The sequence below is a fragment of the Salmo trutta genome, chromosome 8 (assembly GCF_901001165.1).
Source record: "Salmo trutta chromosome 8, fSalTru1.1, whole genome shotgun sequence".
In the NCBI taxonomy this organism is placed as follows: domain Eukaryota; kingdom Metazoa; phylum Chordata; class Actinopteri; order Salmoniformes; family Salmonidae; genus Salmo; species Salmo trutta.
In genome coordinates, this window is record NC_042964.1 from 23,432,664 (window position 1) to 23,441,600 (window position 8,937).

Below are 8,937 nucleotides of genomic sequence, written 5' to 3' on the forward strand. Positions count from 1 at the left end.
TCACCTCCCAGACAGTCCAAGCAAATTATTGCTTTAGAAATAGCTAAATAGCTATTTTTGGTCATACAGTACGGTACCCAAAAATGATATCATATAAAAAACAGCTGCATGTATAAAGTTATACACATGACAGTTATAATAAAGTGTTACCTCTATATCTTGATGGAGATGATCCTTATCTGGTCTCTTGTCTAGTTTATGCAATCACAAAGAGATGAAATGAGGTTATTCTCCATTCAGATTGAACCCATAAATAATAGTAAGTATAGCTAAAGTTATAAAGTAAGTATAACTCTTGAAATAATCCACTGTTATAAATATGTCAGCAGTTTCTCAACATCGGTACATTATTAAAGCCAGAAACCATGATACCCTCACCTCGCTCTCTTTCTCTCCCTCTGTCTGTCTAGAGTCTGTGTGTGTGTGTGTGTGTGTGTGTGTGTGTGTGTGTTGCCTATTCTTTAGGAATGTTCCTAAAATAGTTGGCGGGTTCCTTTTTCCTCGCCCGAACTTGACAAACCAGTCCTAGATCACCACAAGCTTTAGTACATAATGAAATGTACAGAATAGACTAGAATAGACTAGAATAGACTAGAATCTAATGCCTAAAGAGACTTGTTTGTCCTAGACTTGAAATTATGGTTGTTTAGATTGTTTGATATCAGGAACTACGTAATAAAATGTCTAGAATAGAATTTATGCCCCAGAGACTTGTTTTCTTGCATGTCAGAAACAAATGTATTGTCAGGTGAATTCTCCTTAAATGTACATTTAATTGTGTCACACTGTGATTTTATGGGGCGGCAGGTAGCCTAGTGGTGAGAGCGTTGGACTAGTAACCGAAAGGTTGCAAGATCAAATCCTTGCGTTGACAAGGTAAAAATCTGTTGTTCTACCCCTGAAAAAGGCAGTTAACCCACTGTTCCTATGCTGTCATTGAAAATAAGAATTTGTCCTTAACTGACCTGCTTAGTTAAATAAAGGTTAAAAAAAAGAATCTTTCACCTGTCTTGTGATTGTCTGCAACCCCCCACCAGGTGTCTCCCATTACCTTGTGTATTTATACCTGCGTTTTCTGTTTGACTGTTGCCAGTTCGTCTTGTACCATCAAGTCCTACCAGTGTGTTCCCTATGCTCTAGTTTTTGTCTTCCCAGTTCTGATCTTTCTGTCCTGATCCTGATCATTACACTTGTGCTGGGAACAATAGTATTTCTGTCTGTAATAAAGTCCTTTTGTGGGGGAAAACTAATTCTGATTGGCTGGACCTGGCTGCCAAGTGGCTGGGCCTACAGTATGCCCTCTCAGGTCCACCCATGGCTGCACCCCTGACCAGTCATGTGAAATCTATAGATTAGGGCCTAATGAATTAATTTCAATTGACTTATTTCCTTATATGAACTGTAACATTCTTGAAATTGTTGCATGTTGCGTTTATTTTTTGGTTCAGTATAGTATTTACAGTTCATCCTTTATACTCTGATCAGTTTCTTCTCTCGTTTTCTCCTTTTCTTCCTTGTGCAAGATCTATCTATCGAGCTGCTCCTTCCATCTCAGTTTGACATCATCAGACATCCCCTTGTCCCTCAGCTCTTTCTTCATCTGAGGAACACAAACAGCATTTTGTTTACTGACTATTGACTATGCAGCCAGCACTGGCTAACACTTTACTGTTCGCCCCCTTATGTATGCATTCATACAGCCTTTATAACAGCTACATAAGACATAACATCAGTCAGTCCCTTATTTACCCTTTCGGATAGTGTCTTGAACACACAAACAAAACGCCGCTATTTGGATATAACTATGGATTATTTGGGACCAAACCAACATTTGTAATTGAAGTAGAAGTCCTGGGAGTGCATTCTGATGAAGAACAGCAAAGGTAATAACATTTTTCTTATAGTAAATCTGACTTTGGTGAGGGTTAAACTTGGTGGGTGTGTAAATAGCTAGCCTGTGATGGCTGGGCTATCTACTTAGAATATTGCAAAATGTGCTTTCACCGAAAAGCTATTTTAAAATCGGACATAGCGAGTGCATAGAGGAGTTCTGTATCTATAATTCTTAAAATAATTGTTATGCTTTTTGTGAACGTTTATCGTGAGTAATTTAGTAAATTCACCGGAAGTTTGCGGGGGGTATGCTAGTTCTGAACGTCACATGCTAATGTAAAAAGCTGGTTTTTGATATAAATATGAACTTGATTGAACAAAACATGCATGTATTGTATAACATAATGTCCTAGAAGTGTCATCTGATGAAGATCATCAAAGGTTAGTGCTGCATTTAGCTGTAGTTTGGGTTTATGTGACATTATATGCTAGCTTGAAAAAAGGGTGTCTGATTATTTCTGGCTGGGTACTCTGCTGACATAATCTAATGTTTTGCTTTCGTTGTAAAGCCTTTTTGAAATCGGACAGTGTGGTTAGATTAACGAGAGTCTTGTCTTTTAAATGGTGTAAAATAGTCATATGTTTGAGAAATTGAAGTAATAGCATTTCTAAGGTATTTCAATAACGCGCCACAGAATTCCACTGGCTGTTACGTAGTTGGGACGATTTCGTCCCACCTACCCTAGAGAGGTTAAGTACTGCAGTGGATCTCCTCCTCATGGACTGCACCAGATTTGCCCGTTCTTGCTGTGAGATGTTACCCCACTCTTCCACCAAGGCACCTGCAAGTTCCCGGACATTTCTGGAGGGAATGGCCCTAGCACTCACCCTCCGATCCAACAGGTCCCAGACATGCTCAATGGGATTGAGATCCGGGCTCTTCGCTGGCCATGGCAGAACACGGACATTCCTGTCTTACAGGAAGTCACGCACAGAACAAACAGTATGGATGGTGGCTTTGACATGCTGGAGGGTCATGTCTCCAGAGTATAGGTTTCGGTGTAACGCTCATTCCTTCGACGATAAACGCAAATCCGACCATCACCCCTGGTGAGACAAAACCACAAGCACTTTTTGCCAGTCCTGTCTGGTCCAGTGACGGTGGGTTTGTGCCCATAGGCGCCGTTGTTGCCGGTGATGTCTGGTGAGAACCTGCCTTACAACAGCCCTACAAGCCCTCAGTCCAGCCTCTCTCAGCCTATTGAGGACAGTCTGAGCACTGATGGAGGGATTGTGCGTTCCTGGTGTAATTCGGGCAGTTGTTGTTGCCATCCTGTACCTGTCCCGCAGGTGTGATGTTCAGATGTACCGATCCTATGCAGGTGTTGTTACACGTGGTCTGCCACTGCGAGGACGATCAGCTGTCCGTCCTGTCTCCCTGTAGTGCTGTCTTAGGCGTCTCACAGTACAGACATTGCAATTTATTGCCCTGGCCACATCTGCAGTCCTCATGCCTCCTTGCAGCATGCCTAAGGCACATTCACGCAGATGAGCAGGGACCCTGGGCATCTTTCTTTTGGTGTTTTTCAGAGTCAGTAGAAAGGCCTCTTTAGTGTCCTAAGTTTTCATAACTGTGACCTTAATTGCCTACCATCTGTAAGCTGATAGAGTCTTAACTACTGTTCCACAGGTGCATGTTCATTAATTGTTTATGGTTCATTGAACAAGCGTGAGAAACAGTGTTAAAACCCTTTACAATGAAGATCTGTGAAGTTATTTGGATTTTTCTAATTATCTTTGAAAGACAGGGTCCTGAAAATGGGAAGTTTATTTTTTTGCTGAGTTTAGTTGGTGTGGACAGCCTACCGTCAATCATACCTTAACATTGTTGCATTGGATTAGATACAAAGTATCTAAGATGAGAAAAACATGTCTAGACTGTGGTTTCTCACTCTACTGTAAGCCATCAACCACACCTGTGTAGTGTCAGACGCTTTGCTACTTTCGGAACATCTCGGCCTTGAGGCTGCATGACTATCAGCAGGTGCAGGCAGTTTTCAGCCTGAGAACTAAAGCAGTACATCTCCATTACCCAGTACTTTTTCGTCATTGTGCATTGCAAGCGTATAAAGGTTATCACATATATACAGTAATCATGGCATTGGTGTAGCCCCACATCCGATCCCCAGGGTAACCCCCAACACTCTTCTTGCCAATCTTCTTAAGATGTTTGTTGCTAGGCAACCAATATAGCTAGCTTTCTAGCTAGCAATTGCAATCATGTTAGCATACTTCGTACTGAGATTACTGTTCTAAAACATGTTGTTGGGTTTAAAATAATAAATTCTGAAACTTTCATGTGAAGTTTGTGAGTCAATTAAACATGTTCAATTGCTTTCATGAGTTTTTTTCTCTCACTGCTCTGAGTTTAAGACAGGGGTTTAGCTATGTTGGAATTAAGAACATTTCCAATAACTTCATTTTCAAGAATCTAATTTATTCTTAACTTTTTGCTTACAGAGAAACATAAGATCTGGTTTTGTTTTTAAATCCGTATTTTAGATTTTAAGGTAAGAAAATGTATCTGGCAGAATTGTCCATTTACAAGTATTTTCACATTTGTTTGCCAAGAACATTTATATGTTCAGGTACGCTGGTTGAAAGTTACCCGTAAATGTATTTTTTTTGCTTACATCACACTGCATTGAGAGCACCATAGCAGCAAGCACAATTGAAAGCTTGAAAAATACTTCTCTATCTGATACAATGTTGAGAACATGTTAGTACAAACACAGAGCTGTAAATACACCAAAGACTATCAGAATATTTAGACCAGGATTGCTGACAAACGCATTGGTCTTGTTGAGGTGGTGTCAGAGATGGAACTAGGTTAGACATGTCAAAACGGTGAGCGGCTCAATGTCACAAAACCATACACTTCCTTTTATACTGTATCCCACCCGTGTTAGACTACAACATCACACATTCTAGTGTTTGAACTTGTAATGCTGCTGCATGGAATATCTTCTAATGTGACTCGGCGCATCCAGTGGCAATGTCCACAATACTGTAGGTAAACCAGTACTGGTTACCTTCAGACAAGTCCCCTGACACTTGTGGGGATTGTAGAGCATAAAAGAGACCCCCATCTTGTTCGGGAGAATCTCAAACCCTGCTATAGCTTGGCCACCCTCCACCGCAGATGCGGAAGGCCGATATATAGGTTGGGTTTAGATGTAGCCCATGTTACTTAGATTGATGCACGGGTGCGGGAAATAGACTCTCTTTTTAAAGGCCCAGTGATTTTCCTGTGTTTTATATACAGTCACATTCATTAGGTACACCCATATCGTACCCCCCATTTACATCCAGAACGGCCTGAATTCTCTGGGGCATTCTACAAGGTGTCGAACCGTTCAACAGGGATGTTGGTCCATGCTGACGCGATGGCATCATCCAGTTGCTGCAGATTGGACGGCGGTACATTCATGCTGCGAACAGCCCGTTACAATTCATCCAAGAGATGGTCTATTGGGTTGAGGTCTGGGGACTGTGCAGTCCACTCAGGTAAACTGAACTCGCTGTCATGTTCCAGGCGATGTTTTTCTGTTCTTCAATTGTCTAGTGTTGGTGATCGAGTGCCCACTGGAGCCACTTCTTCTTGTTTTTAGCTGATAAGAGTGGAACCGGGTGTGGTCGTCTGCTGCAATAGCCCATCTGTGACAAGGATGTTTGTACTGCACCGTTATTTGTCTGTTTATGGCCCACGTGTTAGCTTGCAGGATTCTTGCCATTCTCCTTCGGCCTCTATCATGAACAAGCTGCCCACAGGATTTCTGCTGACTGGATGTTTTTTGGTTGTCACACCATTCTAGACAGTGTCGTGTGTGAAAAGCCCAGGAGAGGTGTTTGAAAATATCACCTGAAATTTCAGCCTGTTTTGGTGAGATGGAGTTTTGGCCTTCCATGGTGACATAAATATGTGGTAAATGAGTTATTAGACCAATAAGAAAGAGAGTTCCAAACCTCTCTGCCAATAACAGCTAATTTTCAGTTTGCTCTTTGCTAAGAAGCTATTTGTATTTCTTTTGACCATTTTCATTGAAAGGTACTTAATTGTTATCCAGAAATGATTTGATATTGAGATAAAAATGGCTGCATTGGACCTTTAACGCGTCATGTTTGCAAACACATACTTTAACATGCATATGCACTGAAAGTGACACACTATATCAAGTTATTAAGACACAAACATGAATTAAAACAAGTAAAGATTTTTGGGGAAATATTACTGGGATTTCAAGAAGCATTTGATATTTGCAAGAGAGACAACAACATTTCTGAGAGAATCATCTTGTCAAATGAAACTCTGACCTGGGATGTGGCACAGAGCTACAGCAAAGAGCACTACACAGACCTGGCCAGTGTGAGGAACCTGAATGAGAGCAAGAAGATAGGGAAGATGGTACCAAAGGGCTACCTGTATGCATGGATCGGCCTGTTCAGAGACAAGAGCTGGTCGGACCAGAGTAACTGTTCATTCAGATACCGGTGGTCAGGAAAACCCGATAATCTCTACAGGAGCAGTGTGTTGGTGTCTTGTAAGGCGAATGGGAAGACTACACGTGAGATGAAACTTCACTTCTGTTGCTACTGTGGTGAGTTATATGTTATAGTGTGTGTGTGTGTGTGTGTGGTGTGTCGACATGGTCTATCTGATGAGCAAAAATGGATAACACTTGACACCCAGCGTCATAACACATTATGACACGGTCATAACCATGTCATAACAGCTGACATGACCTGTCATTACCTGTTACAATATGGTCATAACACTGTCTTGACACATACACCCTTGACTTTTTCCACATTTTGTTACATTACAACCTTATTCTAAAACTGATTAAATAATTTTTTCCTTCATCAATCTACACACAATAGCCCATAATGACAAAGCAAATACAGGTTTTTAGAAACAATTTCAAATGTATATAAAAACACACGGAAATATCACATTTACATAAGTATTCAGACCCTTTACTCAGTACCTTGTTGAAGCACCTTTGGCAGCGATTACAGCCTTGAGTCTTCTTGGGTATGACGCCGCAAGCTTGGCACACCTGTATTTGTGGAGTTTCTCCCATTCTTCTCTGCAGATCTTCTTAAGCTCTGTCAGGTTGGGTGCGAGTGTCACTGCACAGCTATTTTCAGGTCTCTTCAGAGATGTTCGATCGGGTTCAAGTCCGGGCTCTGGCTGGGCCACTCAAGGACATTCTTGACTGTGTGCTTAGGGTCGTTGTCCTGTTGGAAGGTGAACCTTCACACCAGTCTTTGGTCCTAAGTGGTCTGGAGCAGGTTTTTATCAAGGATCTCTCTGTACTTTGCTTCGTTTATCTTTCCCTCGATCTTGACTAGTCTCCCAGTCCCTGCCACTGAAAACATCCACATAGCATGATGCTGCCACCACCATTCTTCTCCAAGGGATGGTGCCAGGTTTCCTCCAGATGTGATGCTTGGCATTCAGGCCAAAGAGTTCAATCTTGGTTTCATCAGACCAAAGAATCTTGTTTCTCATGGTCTGAGAGTCCATTTTGGCAAACTCCAAGCAGACCTTTTACTGGGTAGTGGCTTCCGTTTGGCCACTCTACCATAAAGGCCTGATTGGTGGAGTGCTGCAGAGACGGTTGTCCTTCTGGAAGGTTCTCCCACCTCCACAGAGGAACTCTGGAGCTCTGTCAAAGTGACTATCGGGTTCTTGGTCACCTCCCTGACCAAGGCCCTTCTCCCCCAATTGCTCCTTTTGGCTGTGCGGCCAGCTCTAGGAAGAGTCTTGGTGGTTCCAAACTGCTTCCAAGAATGATGGAGGCCACTGTGTTCTTGGGGACCTTCAATGCTGCAGAAATGTTTTGGTACACTTGCCCAGATCTGTAAAATATGGTGGTGGATTTTTTTATGTTATGGGGCTATTTTGCTTCCCCTGGTCTTGGGGCCCTTGGTAAGGTCAATTGCATCACAAACTTGACCCATACCAGGATATTTGAAACCCATTGAAAACCTATGGTTTTGATTGAAGAGGGCAGTCTGATGGTTATCAAGGATCTGGAAGGATTCTGTATGAAGGAATGGTTTAAGATAAAATATTTTTGAAAAAGGCTCAGTGTCGTTATCCTCACAAGGTGAGGTATTGAAAGGTATTGAAAACAGGGGTGTCAATAATTTTGACCCCTACCTTTTTGAGGGGAAAAAAAGATTACTTGTTTAACAAATATCTTTCTCTGAGCAACTGTATTTGTATAAAATATTATTTCCATAGAATATATATTTTTGCACACAATATAGCTCTGTATTTTAATTATTTATTTTATACAGTCATTGTTGCTCATCTTTATCAAGCGTGTCAATAATTTCGGACCCAACAGTATGTCAGATGACTGTATCGGTATCTGTTAGTCCCAGTGAAGAGTGAGGCTAGAACATGGACCTGACTGATCCTGCCGTTCAGGAGGCCATCTTACAGCAGGTGAGTCTCACCGGCTCTTCCTCTCAGCTATCATTAACTACAGATTTGCCTGTCTTCCGCAGCGACCATTAAAAGTAGCCTTTAAAGCATCTTATGCCCTTGGTCATCGCTTGCCTATCGCTGATGCTATAATGTGTTATGTAGCTTTATGAATGCATACATAAGGGGGTGAACAGGGAAGTGTTAGCCAGTGCTGGCTGTATAGTCGGTAGTCAGTACACAAAATGCTGTTTTATTCCTCAGATAAAGAAGGAGCTGAGGGAGAAGTGGATGTCTGATGTCAAACTGAGATGGAAGGAGCAGCCCGATGGAAAGATCTTCCACAAGGAAGAATAGAGCAAGAAGAAAGGAGGAAAAAGTGAACTGAGTATGAAGTTGCAACTGTAAATATTGTTACGGGAGGCTATTTCTGACAAACATTTCAATTAGCCAAAACCTACAACTGGCCTTATCATAACCATAACCAACCCCTTAACCCTAACCTAATTTAAAACAATTCGAAAATGAAATATTGGCTTGCACATCAGTCAGGTCCACTTAGTTTGCCCCAACTATTATTTAAAAAAATCCTATTCTTTATAATC

At 41.7% G+C, this 8,937-nt stretch overlaps 1 protein-coding gene across 3 annotated transcripts in view; it reads right to left on the minus strand.

Moving 5' to 3' along the window:
• LOC115198537 (adenylate cyclase type 4) overlaps window positions 1-414 on the minus strand; it is a 33,708-nt gene extending 33,294 nt beyond the window's left edge. Inside the window, exons 1-2 of one of the 3 annotated variants that reach the window (XM_029760529.1) lie at window positions 379-414; window positions 151-191 (exon numbers count right to left, since the gene is read on the minus strand). The gene's annotated coding sequence lies outside the window, so the exon portion shown is untranslated. Of the gene's footprint in view, window positions 1-150; window positions 242-378 lie in introns of those variants that run through there. The other 2 variants (XM_029760533.1, XM_029760532.1) reach the window with 2 other exon arrangements.
• Between the last annotated feature and the right edge of the window lie 8,523 nt (window positions 415-8,937).